The 23940-nt window shown below is 47.9% G+C and overlaps 2 long non-coding RNA genes across 2 annotated transcripts in view; both read right to left on the reverse strand.

The window, feature by feature from the left end:
• The window catches only part of LOC112402961 (uncharacterized), a 930-nt gene extending 197 nt beyond the window's left edge, over positions 1 to 733 (reverse strand). The window contains exons 1-2 of the long non-coding RNA XR_003003795.1: positions 299 to 733; positions 123 to 192 (exon numbers count right to left, since the gene is read on the reverse strand). This is a non-coding gene — a long non-coding RNA (uncharacterized LOC112402961). The remainder of the gene's footprint in view (positions 1 to 122; positions 193 to 298) is intronic.
• Positions 734 to 898: 165 nt separating this feature from the next.
• The window catches only part of LOC112402960 (uncharacterized), a 179010-nt gene continuing 155968 nt past the window's right edge, over positions 899 to 23940 (reverse strand). The window contains exons 5-7 of the long non-coding RNA XR_003003794.1: positions 15086 to 15208; positions 13529 to 13651; positions 899 to 1722 (exon numbers count right to left, since the gene is read on the reverse strand). This is a non-coding gene — a long non-coding RNA (uncharacterized LOC112402960). The remainder of the gene's footprint in view (positions 1723 to 13528; positions 13652 to 15085; positions 15209 to 23940) is intronic.

Genomic DNA, 23940 nt, shown 5'->3' on the forward strand with positions numbered 1-23940 from the left:
AAGGAGCACAGTTTCCATCCTCAGGAAGCTCCCACTTGATGAGGGGAAATAGGCCTTATTGGCTGTAGTAGGTTGAACGGTGTCCCCCACCCAAATATCCACCAGGAACCTGTGAATGTTACCTTATTTGGGAAAAGGGTTCTTGGCGTTGTTAATGATCTCGAGATCATCCTGGATTATCGGGGTGGGGGGCTAAATCGAATGACAAGTGTCCTTATAAGAGGAGGAAAAGGCCACGTAAAGATGGGGGCAGAGGCTACAAGCCTTTGGGGTTCTCAGGTTACAAGCCAAGGAATACCTGGAGCCACCAGAAACCGGAAAAAGCAGTGAAGGATTCCTCCCTAGCTAGAACATTCGGAGGGAGCGTGGCCCTGCTGACACTGTGATTTTGGACTTCTGGCTTCAGGTCTGTAAGTGAACAAATTTTGGTTGTTTTAGGCCACTTGGTTTGTGGCAATTGGTTACAGCAGCCCCGGGAAACGAACACATTGGCCACCCATGGACGCTTCATCAATATTCAAACACCCCACAGAAGGGCTTACGAGATGCAGGCACTAGGGGCCAATCAAAGGAGCTGCTCTCACAGAGGAGTGGCCAGCTCAGCTCTCCAGGCCTTTGGGGCACTTGCCTCTCCCCCCGACAGGGATGCCAGACGCCAGGCCTCTATTGCAGTATCAGTCATCCTTGCTACTATGATCAGACCTTCACAGTATTTTCTCACCCACCTTTTGGATTTCCTAGAATTCCCTTTCCCTCAGCTCACACCCCTGCCACGTGGAGCGACCTCTTCCTCACAGGTGCTTAACTCACCTAAACACACAAGGTGCTCGCTCCCCTCCTGTGCTGGTCCTGTCCCCCCCCACCCCCACCCCCGGCCCTGCTCAATGCCAAACCGCCTCCCGCTGGGAGCTTTCCAGAATGCCCTGATTGGAGGTGATTTCTCCCACTCCGTTTCTCCTAGCCTGTCTCTTCCAACAGCCTGTGGACTTGGGGAAGTGAATGCTTCATGCCCACCTCTCTGCCTACCAGCTGGCACACAGGGGAGGCATAGCAGTGAATGAGAGCCATGACCTTGGTCAGCCACAGCTTTCTGCTGCCCTCCACCTGGGTGCAGCCAACCTCCTGCTTCCCTTTGCTGTTAACACTGACCTTGGACCCCTCTCACGCCCTGCTCACCACCTCTGGCCACCGGCTCCCACCTCGCTGGTTCACAGCTTCTCCCTCAGGGCCAAGCTGGCTTTGCCTCGGGGCTTCGTGTTCCTAAAGAGACCGCTGGTCTACCCACCCTGACCTCCCAGCTTCTGAGCAGTACCTGACAATGCCACTCAGACCGCAAAGCCAAGTGGTACCTGCCTGACAGGATGCTGCGAGAATGGATAACTCCCTTAGAACGGCATGGGCCGTACGCACGTAATAAGGACTCAGTAGTATCGGCCAGTGTCATGCGATGACGACCACGATGATGACAGTCACCACTATCACTCCCAGCTGGCCCCACGTCAATGCAGATATCCGGGGGTCTGACAGGGGACAGCATCCCAACTTTGACTCAGGCCAATGACAGCCCCGAGAGCCGTGTGGGAAAGGCCTGGTCCTGGCCTTCGTCCACTGTGTCCTTTCTCATTCTGCGTCGGTTTCTGTGGTGCTGTCAGATGTTTTCAGAATGATGCGAGCGTACTTCTGAGGTCAGCTTCTAATCAAAAACGACTTCTAGACGGTGCCCTGGTTTAAAAAGAAAGAAAGAAGAAATGGAGTGAGTCATCATCCAAACCATTTGAATGAAACAAAGACACAACAAACCCTCTGCTTTCCTCTTGCGCCAGAACAGATTATCTCAGTCCTGCAGAGCCCAGCTGGAGGGAATTAAAGGCGATCTCCGGTTCACCAGATAGGAAGGCGGCACAGCAGACCTGCCGTGACTCACGGCGAGGACCGCAGGGGTGTAGTTGCTTGGGGCAGAGTCTGGAACCCTTGGAGGGGCCTGCAGCCAGGGCAGCGACTCTGGAGGGGGCTCTGGGGGCCTGACACTGATGGGTGGAGGAGCCAAGAGGCCAAGGGACTGAAGACCCAGGGAGCAGTCAAGGGGTGAGTGTGAAGAGACCCCAACATTGCAGGGACTGCCACCCCACAATATCTTCCAGGGAGCTGGAGGATGCTGCCAGACCTAAGTCGGGTTTCACAAATGTGCTAAATGCCCCTGATGACGATTTGAGTTGCAGTGTCAGCAATTCCTCTTCTAGATTTTCCCAGAGCCCACCAACCAACACAGTTGCCCTCGGGGAGAAGGGCGAACACAGCCATTTCCCAGGATTCTTGGTCTCCCTTTTGGAATGTTGCGTCTGCCAAGGTTCTGAGCTTGGAAGACTTTGCCAGACAAACTTTTCCCGGGAGTGGGAGGGAAGCTGAACTGGACAGAACTGAGGAGATGGGCTGAGCCGGCGGCTAGAGGTGGGCTCTGGCCCTCCACCCTGACTGTTATTCCAAGACGGGTAACTTCTGCTCGGAGTTGTCAAGATGGCTCACCGCATTTAGAAAATTAATTTTTTTGGAAAATTGAACTCGTTTCTAAAATGATAGCAATAACACATGCACATGATAAAATATTTTTTTCAATAATAAAATATTCGCCGCAAACATGAAGACAAATGTAGTATCTCAGAATATAAATATGTGAGGGGGGAAAAAAAGTAAAGCATAACACAAAATATCTCCTTCCACCAGAGTACTTGAGTACTTCCCCAGGGGTGTCAATTCTTGGCTTGGGTTTTCTAGTTTTTCTGATGGTAGAGTTTACCTTTAACAGTATATCTACTTCTACTTCTTGATTTATCAACCCTAGACTGTATTGAACAATTCCTTCCATTGAAAGATAAGGAAAATAGAGTAGTTACTCTGACTTCTGTCTGTTGTTACCCCTTCCCTCTTATGTACGTTAGTTATATTATTTTTACTTTGTGGACCCTGAGGTCAGTATGTCTGTATTCATATCCCACCTCTGCCACGTTTTGCTGTGTAACTTTGAGCAAGTTACTTAACCTCTCTGTGTTCCAGTTTCCTTTTCAATGAAAAGGGGGATAATGATGGTTTCTGCTTCATAAAGTTGTCATGCAGATTAAAAGTGTTAATTCACACTAAGTGCTTAGAACAGTGCCTGCTGTATAATGTCTCAATGTGTTACTATTATTTCTCATAATTCTGCTCTAGAATTTAGAACTAAATCTTCTTTGAATTGTCAATAGGCTGACTCTAAAAACTGAAAACTAATAAACAGCACTGACATCACCAAGTAAGCAATATTCATTAAGTGTGAATGAACCCATGCAGAAGGAAATATGATTCCGAGTCACTGAAACTTTACCACTCAAAGGAGAATCTTCCAAGGGTCAGGTATAACACATAGTATTTTAGTTTCTTTCTAGTATTCTTTGCCTCTTCTGTACAGTTGTCAACTGCCACTTTTAAATAATGTATATGCCATCCTCTTTCTTAGATTCTTTTTCAGGAGGTTGACATAAATCCTTGAGCAATGTTTTCAAATAGAGTACATGGACTGTGAATTTTTAAATTCTTCGATGTCTAAGAATATCTTTATTTTGTTTAGTTATATAAGGAACCCTAGACTGAAACTCTTTTACCCTCAGAACATGGAAGACGTATCCTCATCATCTTCTGACATCCGAGTAGATGACAAATCTGGTGTTAATCTGATTTTCAATCTTTGGTAGTTTACCACTTTAAAAATTATTATTTCCAAAAGTCTGTAGGGTAGCCTCTTTATTCTTTTTTTAAAAACTTTATTTATTTTATTTATTTATTTTTGGCTGCGTTGGGTCTTTTTTGCTGCACGCGGGCTTTCTCTAGTTGTGGCGAGCGGGGGCTACTCTTCCTTGCCATGTGCGGGTTTCTCATTGCAGTGGCTTCTCTTGTTGCGGAGAATGGGCTCTAGGTGCATGGGCTTCAGTAGTTGTGGCTCGCGGGCTATAGAGCACAGGCTCAGTAGTTGTGGTGCAAGGGCTTAGTTGCTCTGCAGCATGTGGGATCTTCCTGGACCAGGACTCGAACCTGTGTCCCCTGCATTGGCAGGCGGATTCTTAACCACTGCGCCACAAGGGAAGCCCTTTTTTTTTAATAATTAAAAAATATATTATATGTATTTATTTGGTTGTGCCAGGTCTTAGTTGCGGCAGGCAGGCTCCTTAGTTGTGGCACATGTCCTCCTTAGTTGCGGCTTGCCAGCTCCTTAGTTGTGGCATGCAAACTCTTAGTTGCGGCATGCATGTGGGATCTAGTTCCCTGACCAGGGATTGGCCCCAGGCCCCCTGTATTAGGAGCATGTAGTCTTAACCACTGTGCCACCAGGAAGTCCCGCCTCTTTTTTCTTAATGTTTTAAAATTTTCCCTGAGGTCTACAGGTATGCATTGTAAATGGAACCAGGTGAAGCATGTAATCTGAGGACCCAAGCCTTTCCTGGAGTTCAGGGAAATATTCCTCTCATTTCTTTTATTATTTCCTCCCTTCCAGTCTCTCTCTTCTTTTGAAATTCCCATTTCATAGCATCTGGAACTCCTGGATTTATCCTCTTTGTCTCAACTTTTCTCTTACATTTTCCAGCTTCGTCTCTTTACATTCTGGGAGATTTCTTCAATTCTGTCCTCCAGATCACTAACTTTATCACTGGCCATGTCTTATTTCTCAGCCCATTCATTGAAACTTTCAAATGTAATCCTATTTCTCATCTTCAAGCCTGATTCCTTCTTCTCTGACTATTCCATTTTCACAACAAACTCTTCTCATCAGTGCACTGTCTCTTGAATCCTCCTGAAGATACAAAGTAGAATGAAAATGATTTTTCTTCTCCCTGAATTCTCTTTGCTTATTCTAGAGTGACATATTCCATTTATCCACTTTGATCCTTCCCTTTTTTAAAAAAATGTTTTATTTATTTATTTATTTATTTTTGGCTGCGTTGGGTCTTCATTGCTGCATGCGGGCTTTCTCTAGTTGTGGCGAGTGGAGGCTACTCTTTGTTGCGGTGCACGGGCTTCTCATTGCAGTGGCTTCTCTTGTGGCGGAGCACGGGCTCGAGGTGTGTGGACTTCAGTAGCTGTGGCGCGTGGGCTCAGTAGTTGTAGCTCGTGGGCTCTAGAACGCAGGCTCAGTAATTGTGGCACACGGGCTTCAGTAGTTGTGGCCCGTGGGCTCTAGAGCCCAGGCTCAGTAATTGTGGTGCACTGGCTTAGTTGCTCCGCGGCATGTGGGATCTTCCCAGACCAGGGCTCGAACCCATGTCCCCTGCATTGGCAGGTAGATTCTTAACCACTGTGCCACCAGGAAAGCCCTGATATTTCCCTTTTGTAATGTTTGTTTTCTCTATGTCTCCTGAGATCCCTTAAATGTTGTTTTGCATTTACAAATAAAGGATCCACTTGGTTAATGACTGTAAGAAGCATGGGTTTCTTCTGCAACTATATATGCTTTCCTTCCCCAAGGGGCCTCTCCTTGGGATGGTGCGATAAGCCATGGGCTGTGTATATGTGGGCAGAGCACACCTACCAGCAAGCCCCACTATAATGTACAACGGCAGAGGGCAAACAGTCAGGCCAGGGAGACCCCAAATTGCCAAAGCAAAGAGGATTAAACAAACACGGGGTTTGCTTTTCTCTGCTAGAAGGAAGTCTGCAGTAGGCAGTCCACAGATGGTGGGGCTCAGTGTCATCAAGGACCCAGGCTCCCCCTGGGTACCCCTTTGTCATGTCTGACAGATGCTGCTGCACCTGCAGAAACTCCTGAGCTTCTGGTAGGAAGAGGAAGACCAGAGAAGCGAGAAGGGAGGGTGTTTCTATCAGGAAGCTGAAAGCTGTTCCAGATATCCCCAGCAGATTTCTGCTCACGTTCACGGTCTCAAGGGAGACTGGGAGATCAAACTTTTTAGCCAAGTGCTTTGTGATCTTGACCAAAGCAGGGGTCCTCTTAGGAAGGAGGAACGAAACTAGAAACTGACTAAGCTATTAACTGTGTGTGTGATGGGTGCTTCTGTATCTTCCCGCCTGGGAGGAGCTGCTTATTCTCCCCTCCAGCCCCATGTCTGTGACGGAGATCTCCGTTTTCTCTCCTCTCTCAGCCCTATGGCAGAATTGCTATTTGTCTCCTAATATTAACATTCTCCTTCCTTTTTAGTACTAGGACTCCCATTTTTACTGGGCATGTGGCCACCTAGAACGACCATATTTCCCAACCCTCCTTGCAGCTGTGTGGCCAAGTTCCAGTCAATGGGATGGTGCTGAAAGTCAAGGCTCCAACTTCTGGGTATGTCCATAAAAGGAAGAGGGTTGGGAGGGTTTTTTTTCTCTCTCTCTCCCCTCCCCCCATTTCCCATTGGCTAGTCTGCAGGTGTGGTGGAGAGTTACCTGGAGCACCCCTAGGGATGGCAGAGCATCAGGTCACAGAGAATGAGGACCTGATAGAAAGAGAGAAAACGAGAGATAGAGAGCTAGAGGAGGGGAGGAGAGAGAGAGAGAGAAAAAAGATATTAATCTTGGTTTAACCCTTGTTATTTGAGCCTTTGTTGCATATCTTAGAAAATGACAATCCAAACAGCCACCTTAAAGATGGCTTCTCAGGCCCATTTGTTCCCTTAAATCACTATCACTGGTTGTGGAAGGAGAATAATGGCCCCCTATATGTGTCCACATGCTAATCCCCAGAACCTGTGAGTGTTTCCTTCCATGGCAAAAGGGGTTTCAAAGATGCGATTAAGTTAACGATTATGAGATGAGAAGATTATCCTGGATTAATCACAAGGGTCCTTAAGAGGGAGACAGGAGGGTTGGAGTCAGAGAGGGAGATGTGATGACAGAGAGATTTGAAGATGCTCCTGGCTTTGAAGATGGAGGGAAGAGCCACAAGCCAAGAAGGCAGGAGGCTTCTGGAGGCTGGACAGGCAAGGGAACGGAGCCTTGCCTTCAAGAAGGAACTTGGCCTCGACTTTAGGATTTCTGAACTGCAGAACAGTAAGATCCTTAATTTGCATTATTTTAAGCCATTAAGTTTGTGGTAATTTGTTACAGTGGCCATAGGAAACCAACACACTAGTTAAGGACACTGTCCATAAGAAAACAAAAGTAGCCATTTGTAGTGTTTCATCCAACACTCATAATGAAAATTCATAAACAAATAAGATTTGTGCACTACTCATTTAATCTTCACAACCCTGCCAAGGAACTACTCCTATCTACCGCGTTTTACAGATGAGGCAGTTGAGGCTCAGAGAGGTTATGTACATCATCTAAGGTCACACAGCTAGTAAGTAGCAGAGCCAGGATATGTTCCTATGTGTTGTGCTCCTGCCTCCATCTTCAAAAGACTTAGGTTCAGAAGAGAAGAGTACACGGTGAAACCCACGACCTGTGGGTCAAGCTGGGAAGTAATGATTTGTCAGGACATCCTTCTAACCTCCTAAGCCTCACTCTTCTGGTTAAAAAGAGTCTTTGCTCTGCTGACGTTTGGTAGCTCAGAGACCCCTCATTTGCAGCTGCCCATGAGCACACTGCAGCCTCTTCCCTCTGTTTGGGAGAACAGCTCTCCTGTGATGACAGAGGCATGAGTCAGGTGTGCTGAAGGGGGCCTGGGGCCAGGGGACCCTCAAGAGCAGCTGTGATCAGAAAACTGCAGGGGCGGGCCCTCTGCGAAATCTGAGAGGCTCCCCACCCCATTTCAACACACCCTGGGGACCCTTGACTCCCCATCAAGGCTACTTACAAAGGAGTTGGAGGGTTACCCAGCCCGTGAGTGAGGGAATCCTTGGGTCCCTTGCATATTTCAATTTTCTGTTTTACGTGCAGACACCTCTCTCAAGGCCCAGCGCTGCCGCTACCTGGGTGTCTGCTCAGGGGCAGACCCCCTTCCCTCTCTATCTGTATCCCCCTCTCTATCGTGTCTGATATGGGAGGTGGGTGATTAAAATGCATCATGCCAGAGGTCCCTGTGCCTCCTGTTGGCCCCAGGTACCCAGAGCTTCTCACTGATCCCAGGCGAAGCATATCTTACTTCATACTCAACGTCATAAACCTTTGTACCCTCATCTTTAAGAGACCCTACCTTGCCCAGAAATAAACCCACACACCTACGGTCAATTAACCTGTGACAAAGGAGGCAAGAATATACGGTGGAGAAAAGACAGTCTCCTCAACAAGTGGTGCTGGGAAAACTGGACAGCTACAGGTAAGAGAATGAAATTAGAACATTCTCTAACACCACAGACAAAAATAAACTCAAAATGGATTAAAGACCTAGATGTCAGACCAGATACTATAAAACTCCTAGAGGAAAACATAGGCAGAGCACTCTGACATAAATCGCAGCAAGATCTTTTCAGATCCATCTCCTAAAGTAATGGAAATAAAAAGAAAAACAAACAAATGGGACCTAATTAAACTTAAAAGCTTTTGCACAGCAAAGGAAACCATAAACAAAACGAAAAGACAACCTACAGAATGGGAGAAAATATTTGCAAACGATGTGACCGATAAGGCATTAATTTTTAAAATATATGAACAGCTCATACAACTCAATATCAAAAAACAAACTACCCAATCAAAAAATGGGCAGAAGACCTAAATAGACATTTCTCCTAGAAGACATATGGATGGAAAACAGGCACATGAAAAAATGCTCAACATTGCTAATTATTAGAGAAATGCAAATCAAAACTACAATGAGATAGTAGTTTTGACTCTTCTGACTCTGGTCAGAACAGCCATCATTAAAAAGTCTACAAATAATAAATGCTGGAGAGGGTGTGGAGAAAAAGGAACCCTCCTACACTGATGGTGGGAATGTAAATTGGTGCAGCCACTATGGAGAACAGTATGGAGGTTCCTTAAAAAACTAAAAATAGGGCTTCCCTGGTGGCGCAGTGGTTGAGAGTCCACCTGCCGATGCAGGGGACACGGGTTCGTGCCCCGGTCCGGGAAGATCCCACATGCCGCGGAGCGGCTGGGCCCGTGAGCCATGGTCGCTGAGCCTGCACGTCTGGAGCCTGTGCTCTGCAACGGGAGAGGCCACAACAGTGAGAGGCCCGCGTACCGCAAAAAAAATAACTAAAAATAGAGTTACCATATATGATCCTGCAATCTTTCTCCTGGGCATATATCTGGAAGAGACAAAAACTTTAAGTCAAAAAGATATATGCACCCCAATGTTCACTGCAGCACTATTTACCATAGCCAGGACATGGAAGCAACCTTAATTTCCATCAACAGATGAATGGCTAAAGATGTGGTACATATACACAATGGAAGACTACTCAGCCATTAAAAAGACTGAAATAATGCCATTTGCAGCAACATGGATGGACCTAGAGATTATCATACTAAGTGAAGTAAGTCAGAAAGAGAAAGACAAATACCATATGATATCACTTGTATGTGGAATCTAAAATACGACACAAATGAACTTACCTAACGAAACAGAAACAGACTCACAGACAGAGAACAGACTTGTGGTTGCCGAGGCAGGAGTGGTGGTGCAGTGGGGATGGAGTGGGAGGCTGGGCTTAGCAGATGCAAACCATTACATACAGAATGGATGAACAACAAGGTCCTACTGTACAGCACAGGGAACTATATTCAATATTCTGTAATAAACCGTAATGAAAAAGAATACATATGTGTAACTGACTCACTTCGCTATACAGCAGAAACTAACACAACATTGTAAATCAACTGTACTTCAATAAAATACATTTTTTTAAAAAGAATTTTTAATCTATTAGCAAAACCAGCTTATCCCTTTTCTTTCCCCTTCGTAACAATAACATTATATTTCTAGACCATATAGCTGCTGAAGGTGTAGCTTATTCGGGATGGCCATTATCCATCTTCTGGATTTTAGCTGAGCCCAGCTAAAATCCAGAAGTGCCATTATCCAGGAAGAAGGAGAAAATAAATTTGGGGGACAAACAGCAGTCTCTGACACACTGACATTTAAAAATCGGGACATTTTAGGTTCTGGGGCACCTTGATTATAAGTAAAACTAACATGCATGGAGTACCTCTATGTGCCCTCCTTGTATCAGCCAGACGAAGGCGGTGCTCCAGAGACTGGGGGCCGGCATTCAAACTTGCCCCTAGGGAAGGCAAAGCCAAGCTCCTTCCCCTACTCTGTCTGTGTGCTGGATGGCCACACTGGAGAAAGCTTCAGAATGGCCCAGTGAGTAAATGTCACAGCCCCACCCCCTAGAGGGTGACATCATCCCACCGTCTGGAGCAGACAGCGTTCCTGCTCTCAATTCCTTTCCTCCTGATCCTTGAGGGCCCCCCAGGCACAAGGCTTCCTTCCAGAGTATGCTTGCTCCCATCTGGTCCTGGCGGGGCGGGAGGGGCATCATGGAAGGTGCTTGAGGGTACCGTTGGCACCACCCCTCCCTCAGGCCCTGGAAAGGCCACCTGGCCACCTGTTGCCCTGGCTCCCCAGCCCTGCTAGCCCCGGAAGCCAAGGAGCCTAGCGGTGAAGCTGAGCTGGCGATGGTGAGGCTGTCCCTATTGGAGGGTGCTGGGCTCCCCCAGGGCCACAGCTCCTGGCTGCTCTGACAGTGCAGTGTCTGCCTTCCACCTCTCAGAGGGTCATAAATATTGCTCCTGGAGATTAGCTGGGCCCCATGCTCCCGTCTGCAGCCTCTCCAAGGGGCGCGAGGAAGGACTGAGTCATGGCCCCCAGCTCTTTCTAAATTGGACTTAAAATGAAAAAATAAATAACAGAGGGAAAGGGCCTGATTGTTCTTAAGAGCAGAAGAATGAGCTTTCTTTGTGCTTGTACGTCTCCAGGAGGACCCCGGGGAGTGAGCTCAGAGCAGCCGCTCCCCCTCCCCAAACTTCACCTTCAGGGTGAAGGTGCAGTCTGGGGAGGCAAAGAAAATATTGTGATAAAGTCTAAGTTACTGCTGATGCCTGCCGGGCCACTTGACGAAGTGGACTGAGTGCAAACAAATCTCCCAGCTCCTTCCTCTCTGCAAATGTTGGGAGGGGGAGGCCAGGCCTGGGCTCAGAGCCAGCCCCTCACTGGCCAAGCCCTGCTCGGCACCCTTGAACATTTCTCCTCTTGTTTCTTTCTCCAGAGTACACGGGACTCACTGAACAACCTGTGGGACCCAGTGCAAAGTGAAAACGCAGGGCCCTGGTTCGAACAGCAGGAAAAAAAGCGCTGCTACAGGTACTAAAGGTACTAAAATATAAAGGTTTTTCCCTTTCTTCTGCGGTCTCTCTCTCTTGACTTAGTACGGTGTTTTTTATTCCCAACTTAATGTTCTAAGTACAGGGAAACATTTTAATTTTAAACTATTACATTCAATTAAACTCATAGGATATTAAATTCATGAATGGCATGCATTTGGCCATTATTTTTTATATGGCGCAATCCCAACACTAAATACAAATAGAAGAGCATGTAACCTGTAAGCAGAATCACCAAAATCACACAACTTCTATTTCCTGGCTCATATATGCATGGGTACCAGAGGAGTGGAAACGCCGCACAAAATGAACTCAACTGTTTTACGGTTGACCCTGAACAACATGGGCTTGAATTGTGCAGGTCCACTTATTGGAGGACTTTTTTTCATTAAAAAAAAAAAAAACCTAAAACAAAAAAACCCACACGATCCCCGGTTGGTTGAATCCACAGATGCAGAACCAAGGATAGAATGGCTGATAGAACGGATCCATCAGTCACAGTCACATTTTGGATGGATCTATCCAAAATCCATCCGTGGATTTTGGGATCCACAGCAGGTCCTGGAAACAGTCCACCCCCGACACTGAGGGGCGAGGGTCTTTCACTTCTTGGTACATTCTACAGATACTCTCCACCTTCCGCTTACTGGTGAGTAAGGAAGGACTGACAGGCGAAGGAACCGTAGGTTTCATACTGTCTTCCCCTTTCCTTCCAAGTCATCATTTTCAGTGTAAATGGTTGACTAATACGAGGAAGTAACACGCGTGAGGGGGGGTTGCTGGGTTGTTCGTGTTTCTTTCTGCCTTTGCCTTCTTTCTGCATTGAAAGCAAGTTGTGGTTCTGACAGAAAGCTGACAGCGCCCCCAGTACGGCTCAGTTATGTAGGTAACACACTTGCCTTGGACTTGCTTTGAGTCTCACTGACCTGCCGCGTGTGGTGGGTACCCGGGGATTCTGATGTCACGGGGAATAGCGAACACGTATGGAATGGAACGGAGCTGTGCACGCGGTGCGCATCTCCTCTGGGCACGTACACGCACGCTTCTTGTCCCATCGGACTTCACGTAAAAAATACAAATTCAAGGACACCTTTATTAGGAATTTTAAGATGACGAACGTGCCAAGTGCAGGGCCTATCTGAGCACGGGGCCTTGTGCAAGAGCACAAGCTGCACAGCCATGAAGCTGAGGACACGTTTATTTTTCTGACTCTCAACATACGTATATTGTGGACAAATTAAGAAGCACAGTCAAGCAAAATGTGAATGGACAATTATCTCCTAGAGATAACGACCATTAACGCAGGTCATGTAACTTTCTGGATGTTTCTCGAGGCCTGTGACACCAGATAACTTACGGAAACTCTCTGATGAATTCTCTAATGGCTTCCCTTCTGCCTAGACCACAGCACACGCTCCCTGCAGGCCAGCCGGCCCAGCACTAGCCGGTCTTCTGCCCCCTGCTCTGTCCCTCCCTCACTCTGCCCCAGGCACTGGGCCTCTTTCTGAGAACAAAGCCTTCTTGCTTTTGCACCTGCTGTTGCCTGCACCTAGGATCCCATCCACAGCTCCTCTTCACCTTCAGGTCCCAGATCCACTGTCACCTCCTCTGAGAGCCCTGCTCTGACCACAAAGGGCCTCCCGGTCATTCCTCATGAAAGGTCAGACTGGTAACTCCCACCAGGGCTACGCTTGGTACTGACGGGGGTCAGATTGAGTTTCTGAACCAATCACGATGGGGGTTAGATGTTTACCATTGGCTTAGGCTGGGTGGGCCACCTTTGGCCCACTGGCTTTGTGAGTAAAGTTTTATTGGAACACGGCCAAGCTTATTTATGTGTCATCTGTAGCTGCTTTCCTGTCACAACATCAGAGTTGATTAGTTGTGACACTGTGTGGCCTGCGAAGCCTTAAATATTTACTATCTGGTCATTTATTGAATATGTTTGCCGACCCCTGGGTTCAATTAAGTAGAGCTTTCTGCTGGATCTAGGGGTGGGGTCAGCTTCCCCGGAGTCTCACGGCTGCATCAGAAAGGGATCAATACCTAAACAAAGTGGGGTTGGCAAGAAGAAAGAGGAAGGGGGGTGTAAGAGCTGAGTGGTCAACCACCATTTTCAGTAAAGACACACGTACAGTAAACATAAAGTGTGTTCCCCTTTATGGCAGTGCTGTGATTTATTGAGTAAATCTTATGAGAAGTGATATCTAGATTGCTTCTAAATTTTTATCATTACAAATATTACTATGATGTACATCCATATGCATACATCCCTTGAACCCTGCCCACTTTTCCTTACCTAGATGGGTGGTCGCAGTAATGGGCCTGAGCTGTTCTCCTGTGGTACCAACCTCCGTCATCTTCCAGGGTGGGTGAGGAGATCAGAGTCTGGCCTCATCCTCCAAGGTGAGTAGGAGGGTACCTGTTGAGGTGACAGGCCGCACGGAAGGCTGATGTCAGTGGAGGGGCTCCGTGTGGGTCACTGCAGCCTCACAACACACTTGGAAGGCTGGCTTTCTTGCTGCTCTTTTATCCCAAGTAAATGGAGGCTCAGAGATGCACAGTCACTCACTCAAGGTCACACAGCCCATCAGTGGCCGAGCAGGGAATCAGATTCGAGGCGTCCTGTACTATGTGGTCGTACTGGGGAGCTGGGGAAGGGCACTGCATTGCTGGACTGGCCTGTGAGGCTCTGGGATGATTATAGAGGGTTAAAAACATCCCAAACACAAACCCCCTCTTACACCCGCTGGATGCTGCTGTGAACTTTTCAACCAAAACCCAAGTATTTTGTCCTGTACTTGGAGATTAAACCACAAGTACGCCTCTCCAGGGAGGAGCAACACGCCAGCCCAAATTGCTAAGGTACTCAAGAATGGGACGGAAATGTTCTACACGGGGCGGTAGAGGGGAGGAATTGGGGGTGCGTCCAAAGGCTCTGGGATGGGAGACAGACAGCCAGGCCCCGAAGACAAAGGTTGCCCCTTCCCAAGGCAGTCGGGGCCTGCTGATAGCCTTTTTCTGGCACCTCCTGGTGGGGAGATTGTTTAATGACGGGCCCTGGCAAAACCACTTCGACCAGTGCTTCAGTTTCCCTCTTTTATTATAAATCCGCTTAAAATATTTGGGCACTCCCCAAAGTACCCAGAGATCTGTGTTGGGGACTCAGCACTACCCACACTGGTGCTTGCCAAATTCAAGCCATCCCAGCCGGTCCTTGGGATTTGGGCCACATCTGAGTACCAGCTCCACTATTACATCGATAGATAGATAGATAGATAGATAGATAGATAGATAGATAGACAGATAGATAAATATGTGTGTATTTAAGTTGACTCATTTTTTCGCTTAATAAATGTACTTTAAAGGAAGCTTAAAATCATTACTATTGATAATAAATTAGTACCATTTGTCATAGGAAGAAGGCAAACATGAAAGTACATAACCATTTCCTTAAACATGTCCATTAATGCAACACCTGACTGTCCCTGGTGCCACCAGGGCCACATGTCCACCTTTCGGGAGCCATGACTTGGCACACGCAGTGCTTCTGAGGCCACACAGATACGTGGACCCTGAGCCCGAACTCGCTCACATCTCCCAAATGCCCTCCAGTGGCCCCAGTTTCTTGCTGGCACCTGCCCAGATTCTTTTCACTTGGCCTCACCTCCCCCATCCACCAGCCGCAAGCCTGGGGTGCCAGATTTCATGGAGATTTTCTCCCAGCCCCTAGGGGAGGTTTTTCCGGAAATGAAGCCACAGTCATCAGCAGATGTGGTATGAATTAGGAGGGGCTGAGCAATCTGCCAGCCTCCTTTCTAACCCCACCCCATCACCTGGAGCTGGAAACCCTTACCTCTCTGGTCTGGCAGGCAGACAGGCCGGTTGCCCCACGTGCACCTCCGCTCACGTGTCCTTCTCCAGCAGCATCTGTCCTATGTTGTGTCTCCCTGGCTTTCAACACTCCCACAGCACCACACTGCAAAGGGAACCAGGCTCTAAACTCATCCAGAAATGGAGGGAACTTTAAGCCTGGCCCTGATCTGTCTTTCCAGAAATTTCTTCCACTACTACTCACCCAGAGGAAGGTTGGTTGGGGGTTTTGAGGGGAGGGATAGGTCAGGGTATACAAGGGTCTAAAGACAAATGCAGGCAGACCTATGCCCCTTCTTTACTCCTGCCTCAGCCCATGCAGAGGAAACTGTGCCCTTTCTGAAGAAACGTTTCCACAACTCTCCTTCCTAAGGGAATAGGAGTGACACCCAATTGGTGGTAGAAAAATAGCTGTGTATTTACTGGGACTCTCCATCCCCCACCCCCTTCCTCCCTCTCCCTTGTGGGTAAGCCTGCAGTGGCCAGTTCTGCCTGTGTCCGGACCCCTGAAATTCAGTCCGGGCAGTAGTAGAAAGAAGCCTGACCGTGGCCACACATCCAAGGCCCGTTTTCCAACTTCCATCATGAATTTGTTGTTGTTGTTTCTCCTACGTTCAACAGACTGTGATTGATTGAACCTCAGGATCCGTTCCCCTTCGCTTCCACAGTAACTGAAGATTTTCACTGTGCACTGGGCTGCCCAGAATAATGACGACATTTCCCATCCGCCCCTGCGTTTAGTGTGGTCACGTGATTAATTCGGCCTTCTCCTGTGAATTAAAGGGGCGCCCCCAACTTCTAGACAGTAACTTGCAGTGGAAAGGGACCTGCCTTTCCTCTAGCTGGCTTTACCAGAATAAGGCTAGGGTTTTGGTCCCTAACTGCCTTTGTGTCTCTATCTCATCAAGCTCAGGGCTTGAGGGAAAGAGTGTTTCAAATGGCAACAATGAATACTATCATGATCCACTGTGAGTAGCTACCACCCAATGAGGTAAGCAGTCTCTACTCAGCCTAACAATAATAATATCAGCATCACATTGATAGTGACTTATTGCTTACTCCCTTCCAATCCATGAACACAGCCCATGCATGATTTGGTTTAGTCCTGAGGGGCTGGTTTTATTAACTCCATAGGAAACTAAGGCTCAGAGAGGTTAAGTAACTTGGCCAAGGTCACACAGCTAGCAAGGTTCAACTCAAGATTATCTGTGAGGCCAACGCTCTTAACGACACTATTTTGCCTACCCCAAATAGCAACCGCTACCATTTTTTGAGTGCTCGCTTTATGCCAAGGACTCAATAAAGCCCTTTACATATATCAATTAATAATCCTCCAGCATATCTACAAGGCAGACATTCTCCCCCCGACCCCCCCTTTGCAGATGAGGACATCTGCTATGGAGAGGAGAGGAGACGGCGTCTACTGCTCTGAGAAGAGGCGTGCATCTCCCAAGGGGCAGCTCTTACCTGCTCGTGAACCTCCCAACAAGCTGACCTCTGAATCCAACTGGTATTCCCCACCCTCCACCCCCAAGGCCATAGCTTACTTATGAGGCCACAGAGGAATGACCGCACTTCTCAACTTCCTGAACCCAGAGGCCACACCCCCAGAGGCAGAGGCTGTTGCCTTTGTGAAGAGTAGTCAGGCTGGGTAAGGGAACAGCTCCATAATTTCCAGCTTGGCAATGGTCCCCGGGATGGCCTCCTGGCCCTCACTCTCTCTCACTGCATCCCAAATTCCATAACAAACCAGGGTCTGGGCCCCGAGGCTGGTTATCTAGTTCAGGTGTCTGCAAACTACTGCCCAAGGGCCATATCTGGCCCATTGCTTGTTTTTGTACCACACAGGAGCTGAGAATGGTTTTCACATTTTTAAGTGGTGGGAAAAAAAGTTAAAAAAGAATAATAGTTCATGATGTGACAATTATATGGATTTTTGACTGCCTCTAACCACAGAATGTGGCAGAAGTGACACAGAGTGACTTCTGAGGCCACGCAGCTTCTGTAGTTTGCCTTTGGGACATGTACCTTTGAAGCCCTGAGCTGCCATGTAAGAAACTCAGCCACCCTAAAGCCACCACACTTGACATACCAAGAAGGGAGATCACCCAGAGATAGAGAGAGCTGCCTGGGGAGCCCCAGCTGTTTGAACGCACAGCCACCTTCAGCATCAGCATCAGCATCTGCATCAGCATCAGCACCAGCATCTGCATCAGCATCAGCATCTGCATCAGCACCAGCATCTGCATCAGCATCAGCATCAGCACCAGCATCAGCATCAGCATCTGCATCAGCACCAGCATCTGCATCAGCATCAGCACCAGCATCTGCATCATCAGCACCAGCATCTTCATCAGCATCAGCATCTGCATCAGCATCAGCATCAGCATCTGCATCAGCATCAGCACCAGCATCTGCATCAGCATCAGCATCTGCATCAGCATCAGCACCAGCATCTGCATCAGCATCAGCACCAGCATCTTCATCAGCATCAGCATCAGCATCAGCATCAGCACCAGCATCTGCATCAGCATCAGCACCAGCATCTTCATCAGCATCAGCATCAGCATCAGCATCAGCACCAGCATCAGCATCAGCATCAGCATCTGCATCAGCATCAGCATTAGCATCAGCATCTGCATCAGCACCAGCATCTGCATCAGCATCAGCACCAGCATCTGCATCATCAGCATCAGCATCTTCATCAGCATCAGCATCTGCATCAGCATCTGCATCTGCATCAGCATCAGCACCAGCATCTGCATCAGCACCAGCATCAGCATCAGCACCAGCATCTTCATCAGCATCTGCATCTGCATCAGCATCAGCATCAGCACCAGCATCTTCATCAGCATCTGCATCAGCATCAGCATCTGCATCAGCATCAGCATCTGATCTGCATCAGCACCAGCATCTGCATCAGCACCAGCATCTGCATCTGCATCAACATCAGCATCAGCACCAGCATCAGCACCAGCATCTGCATCAACATCAGCATCAGCATCAGCACCAGCATCAGCATCAGCATCTGCATCAGCATCAGCATTAGCATCAGCATCTGCATCAGCACCAGCATCTGCATCAGCACCAGCATCAGCACCAGCACCAGCTGTGAGAGCCAGTGGGACTTCAGGGATTCCTGATGCCAGCTTTCCTGCAAGCCACCATAGCTGACACCATGTAAAGCAAAGACAAGCTGTCCCCGCTGAGCCCTGCCTCGCTTGCAGATTTATGAGATTAGTGAATAAATAAAGGCTGTTTTTTAAGCCCCCAAAGGTAAAGTGGCATGTTCAAGGTCATCACCAGCTCGTAAGTGACAGAGTTCCACCTCTGTTCAACTCCAGAGCCTCTCTGCCCTTTGCAGTGTGAGGATGTGTTCGAAGAGCTTAGCCCAACAAAGGGGTTCACACTTTGGCAAACTCGCATCAGAATCGTGTGGGGATCTTGCTAAAAACGTGGATTTCTAAGTCCTAACCCAGACCTAGTGAATCAGAACCTCAATGTTATGCTTTTTAATACGTGGCCCGGGAGGGTCTTCACCACAGTTAACAGTTCCCACCCATCAGTCTGAGATGCAGAAGGGAATGCAGTCACCAAACACCAGCTAACTGCCTTCAAGGACTGCTTCCCAGTGGCCAGCTGTGGACCAGGCACTGCTCTGACCCCTGGGGAGTCATAAAAGAAAACAACGCATAAAGAGCAAAACAAAGAAATGAAAGATAAAATGACATAAAAACAGAGAAAGCCCCCAACGTCGTGCACATTTCAGTTTAGGGCAAGTATGAGCCTTGGTGTTAGGGAAATAGATGACAAAAAGCAAGCAAAGAATAAGATTATTCCAAAGAGTATTAAGTGCTGGGAAGGAAATCAGACGGGATGACGGGGCACAGTGGAAGGTAGGGGCCGTTTCAGACAGCGGAGGAGGGAGGAGGTCAGGCGAGAAGGTTCCAAGTGTGACAGCAGGGGTCAGGCATGCTGGGCACTTGATGTACATCACTCCATTTGATGCTCATGGCTTCCCTGCACAGGATTTATTAGGGTTCCCACCCTCCACCTGCTTTTACACAAGCCTCCTTCTAGAGGCTCCATCTCAATCAGTGGCAAATCCACCTTTCCCATTGGTATGAGTGTCCCGTGGCTGCTAAAACTAAAGTACCACAACCTATGTGGCTAGAACGATGGAAATTTATTCTCCCCCAGTTCTGGAGGTCGGAAGTCAGACGTCATGGTGTCCACATGGTTGGTTCCTTCTGGAGGCACTGAGGGCACATCCAGCCCGTCCTGCCTCTCTAACTTCTGGTGGCTACCTGGCCATCCTTGGCGCTCCTTGACTTGTAGATGCATCACTCCATCTCTGCCCCCATCTTCCCATGCCCAACTCTGTGTGTCTCTGTGTCCTCTCCTTTTCTTACAAAGATATCTATCATTGGATTGAGGGTCCACCTTTATCCAGGATCATGTCATCTTGAGATCCATAACTTAATTACCTCTGCAAAGACCCTTTTCCCAAATAAGGTCACTATCACTGGTTCAAGGGGTTGGAACTCAGGCACAGCCTTTGGGGGGGCACTACTGAACCCACGACAAAGTTTCTCAGGTCAAAACATTTGGGGTCACTCTCGATGGTGACTCTCTCTCTTATAACCCACCCCCAAGCCATCAGCCAAACATCTACTGGTCCCAGCTTCAAAATATACCCCGAATATCTTCCTCACCACCCCCCGCCCCATTTTCCTCTCATCGCCTCCCACCTGTACTCCCGTGGCCGCCTCCTCTGGGCTCCCTGCCCCCTCCCTGATGCCCCACAGTCCATGCTCAACATAATAGCAGAAGGGCTCTGTCAAAATCCGGCCAATCAAGTCCTTGCTCTGCTCAAAACTTCGCAGTAGCTTCTCATCTAAATAAGAGTACAGCGAAGGTCCCAGTGAAGTTCCAGAGCCCCAGGTCTCCCCGCATCACTGCCCTCCAACCTCCTCTGCTGCGGCCACGCTGGCCGCTCGCTGCTCCAGAATACCAGCTGTGCTTCTGCTCAGGGCTTTCTTCTTGCTGTTTCCTCTGCCTGGATCGCTCTTTCTGGAAACATTTCTCAAACGTTTCCTTCTCTCTTCTGCGTCAAGTCTTTGTTTAAATAGCCTCAGCTCAGTGAGACCAAATTTAACCAGAAATCTGGACAGGGGAAGGCCCGTCCAAACCTCAAACACTCCTAAGAGGAGCACTGCTGTGAGCGTTTGTGGAGTGCAGGAGGAGAGGGTCCGGGTGGCCAGCGTTCCCGCCATCTTCCTGCACACAGCTCGGTGGAATGGCACTTCCTTCTCGCCTTTTGGTTCGGCCTGGAGCGGTACTTGCAAAATCACGTGAGATTTCTGTTTCTTGTTTTTCATCTTTAGAATCAACCTTTTGTTTTCTTTCGCTTTGCATGATGGGATGTAAATTTTATAAACCTCAGCCTGGCAATCCTGATGTATACGTGAGTATTTCTCACACTCAATCCCACTCTGCAAACTTGAGGGAGGTGTGGGTGCCAGGTACTGGACAACACACTTTATGGGGATTATCTCCTTCAGCTCTCAGAAAGCCCCCAATACTGCAGATGTGCAGACAAGCTAGAGCGGTCAGGGGGCCTGTTCAAAGTCATAAAGTTGCCACGTGTCACAGCTGGGATTTGAGCCCGAGCTTTTGACATCAGAGCACATGCTCTTAACTATCAAGCTACATCCTCTGCTCCCTTTAAGCCAGATTATCTCAGCCTCAATGCTAATGATATTCTGGGCCAGATAATGCTTTGCTGTGGGGGCCTGTGCGCTACTCTGTAGGGTGTTTGGCACCATCCCTGGCCTCTACCCTTTAGATGCCAAGAACACACCCTGTGACAATGGAAAATGTCTCCAGATATTGCTAAACTTTCCCAGGGGGTAAAATCGCCTCTGCTTTAACCCAAGTTCTCCCCTCTGGTCTTTGAGTCCCAGTGATTCCCGATCAACTCCACTGTCTACCCCTCCCCACCATGGCCATCCCACTGGGCTCCCCATGAAGGAGATCCCACTTCCTCTGAGCTCCACCCCGCCACCCTATAGCCAATCTCTAGGATTCTAGAAAGAGCTGATGGGGCATTAAGAATAAGAGAAGGAAGGTAAAACAGATAGCAGAAGAGCCAATACGTTGGCAATGCCACCTTGGGGGGGAGATAAAGAAACCCAAAGCAGAGCCTTGAAATACTTTTCTATTGGAGTAGGTGCGGTAGAGTCAAGCAGATTGTGAAAGAGGGGGACAGGTTCTCAGCTAGAGAGATCATGGCTGCCTCTGGGGCACAGGAGTGGAGACATACTCCTGAGAACAGAAGGAGATTGCTCCTTTCATTTTGCTGAGCCAATTTACCTAGGACCAATAAGTCACTCCTATCTCCAGATCTGGAAGAAGGGAGTTTGTCCCAGGTAATGAAGACTTAGGGTCAATGAATGATGGAGGAAGCACCAGGGGACTCCTTGGTCCCCAAGCACTGTTCTGGGTGATCAGAACTCCAGTTCTCCTGGGCTGATCTAGTCATACTACATCATTGATGGTAACAGAGACTGCCGATCGCGAGCCAATGTCCAAAGACTACATTTCTTAGCACCCCTTGTGGCTAGATATGACCACATGACTATGACTTGACCAAGGAGACATAAAAAGAACTTGGGGGGGCGTTATTACCATGAAGGTTCTGTAGAAGGGAGGGTGTGAGGGCCTTTTGGCTTTGCAGTTTCTTCTGGCTGCTGTCCTAGAAGGTAGACGTGAAGCCTGGAACTGAAGCAGCCACTTTGAATCATAAGATGACCTTGAAGTTGGTGGCCACATGCTGAGGATGGCAGAACAGAAAGACAGTCATCTGGATCTCTGATATTTTTATGAGAGAATAATAAACTTTGATCTTGTTTAAGACATAACATATTGGAGGGGGCGTTCTGTTATATTTAGTGAATCCTACCAGATATAATTGGTTATAGATGGAAATCTGAAGTTGGACTCATCTTCTGAACTTTTTTTTTTTTTACAAATGCAGCCCTGCACATTTGAGATTGTTTAGACTTTACAGAAACTCAAAGCTCTCTGTTTTAATGGCACATCTTGGGACAAGGAGCAAGAAAGGGAACGGGACTGGTATTGCTGTGCAGACAGTACTAATTACAGCAATCGTAAGTGACAAACAAAAGTGCTGTCTTGGGGGGGGTGAGTATGGGAATGGGAGGAGGGTGGCAGGTGGGGGTGAGCTGGGAACGTATTCCACGGATGGGGATAAAACTTGTGTTTGTGTGATTAGCAGAATTAGATGCGGGTCAGTGGCCATAGCTGGAGTTCGTAAATAGCCTTTTGAGCAGTTGCACATTTTTTTCTGGTTTGATCAAAATGAAACATCATTAAAAACAGCTCCATTGCCAATTGTCATCTCTGCCAGAGCCTTGGGAGGTGCCCTCCGGTCACGTCAGGCTGGATGTAATTGGCTTTGAAGTTTGTATATGCGAAGTGCTTTGAGGATTGCAGGCTTAACAGCACTTTGGCAGAGGAAGAAATTTTGAGAGAGTCCATTTACCAATATGGGTTCAGCCTTAACTACAAAAACATCAGGCAGTCATAAAATGCAGCCTTTGCTGAATGAACCTGAAAACAGGTTCAAGTGGGGTAAGCTCTCAGCCATCTAGAAGGAGTGAGTCACCTTAAGATGCAATGGCTGGGAACCAGATTGTCCTAGGCCTGTGGGCCAGTGGAGTTAGACTAGCCGGCTTCAAATCCCTGCTCGATCATTTAGCAGCCACTGTCACCCTAGCCAAATCACTTCACCTCTCTGTGTCTCAGTGTCCTCATCCATAAAGTGGGGACAATGTTAGAAGTTAGCACGTATTGATGAAGTGCTCAGAACGATGCCTGGTTCATAGATGTGCAATATACCTGAACTAACATTACTACTATTCTTATTAGTCCACAGTTTCTATTCCAAGTTAGCCCTCCTGAAAAGCGTTGTTCTTCTTAATCGCGTGATGTTTAGTTTGTACGCTTTTATTATATTTATTCCATTAACAACCGAACAAGGAGAAAGTTCAGAGTCATTTCTATTTCTTGTTCTTATTTTAAAGCAGATAACACTGGAAGAAGTTTAAAAACACCAGATACAAATGGATTTAAATTTTTAAAACAACCCAGCAAAACAGTTGCAGGCATGTCCAAATCTCTCGCTTAAAAAAGAAATAGGTCAGATTTCACCCTGAGTTTACTTTGTGAGATTAAACTGGTTTCATGAGTTTGTTTCCAAATTTAGGTGAGTTTTATGTGGAGAAAGGAGATCCACGGAACTTCTGCTCTACGGAAAGGCCAGGAGGTCATTCCAGGGAAGAGGTGATGGGGTGGGTGTTATGTCCAGTTGATATCAGGAAGCATTTGGCACTGGGGAGATTGCTGGGCCCAGCTGGGCGTTATCCTTCCTGAAGCCTTCTGTCTTTCATGGGAATGCCCACCACGCTGACATCTGCTCACCAAAAAAGAGAGCTGGCTGACAGTGTTAACCCACCACTCGGTTAAGTTGGGAAGAATTGGGGACTTCAGCCTTTGGGTTTTATGCTCAATCAGATGGTATAGATGGCATCTGTGGTTTGGGCTACCTTTTGTAACAGCACCCTGATTTGCTTTGGGGGGACACCTCCCCTCTGTTCTCAATCTAGACTGTATGGGTGGAGTTGCTCCTATTCCAGACCAGAGGGCAGGCACATGACCCAGGCCTGGCCAATCAAAACACCACATACTCACAGCTGCAGGGATTGGTTCAGGAATGGACACCTGACCCAGGATGGGCCAATCGCAGTTGACCCC

The sequence above is a fragment of the Neophocaena asiaeorientalis genome, unplaced genomic scaffold (assembly GCF_003031525.2).
Source record: "Neophocaena asiaeorientalis asiaeorientalis breed wild unplaced genomic scaffold, Neophocaena_asiaeorientalis_V1.1 scaffold606, whole genome shotgun sequence".
NCBI classification, from domain to species: Eukaryota; Metazoa; Chordata; class Mammalia; order Artiodactyla; family Phocoenidae; genus Neophocaena; species Neophocaena asiaeorientalis.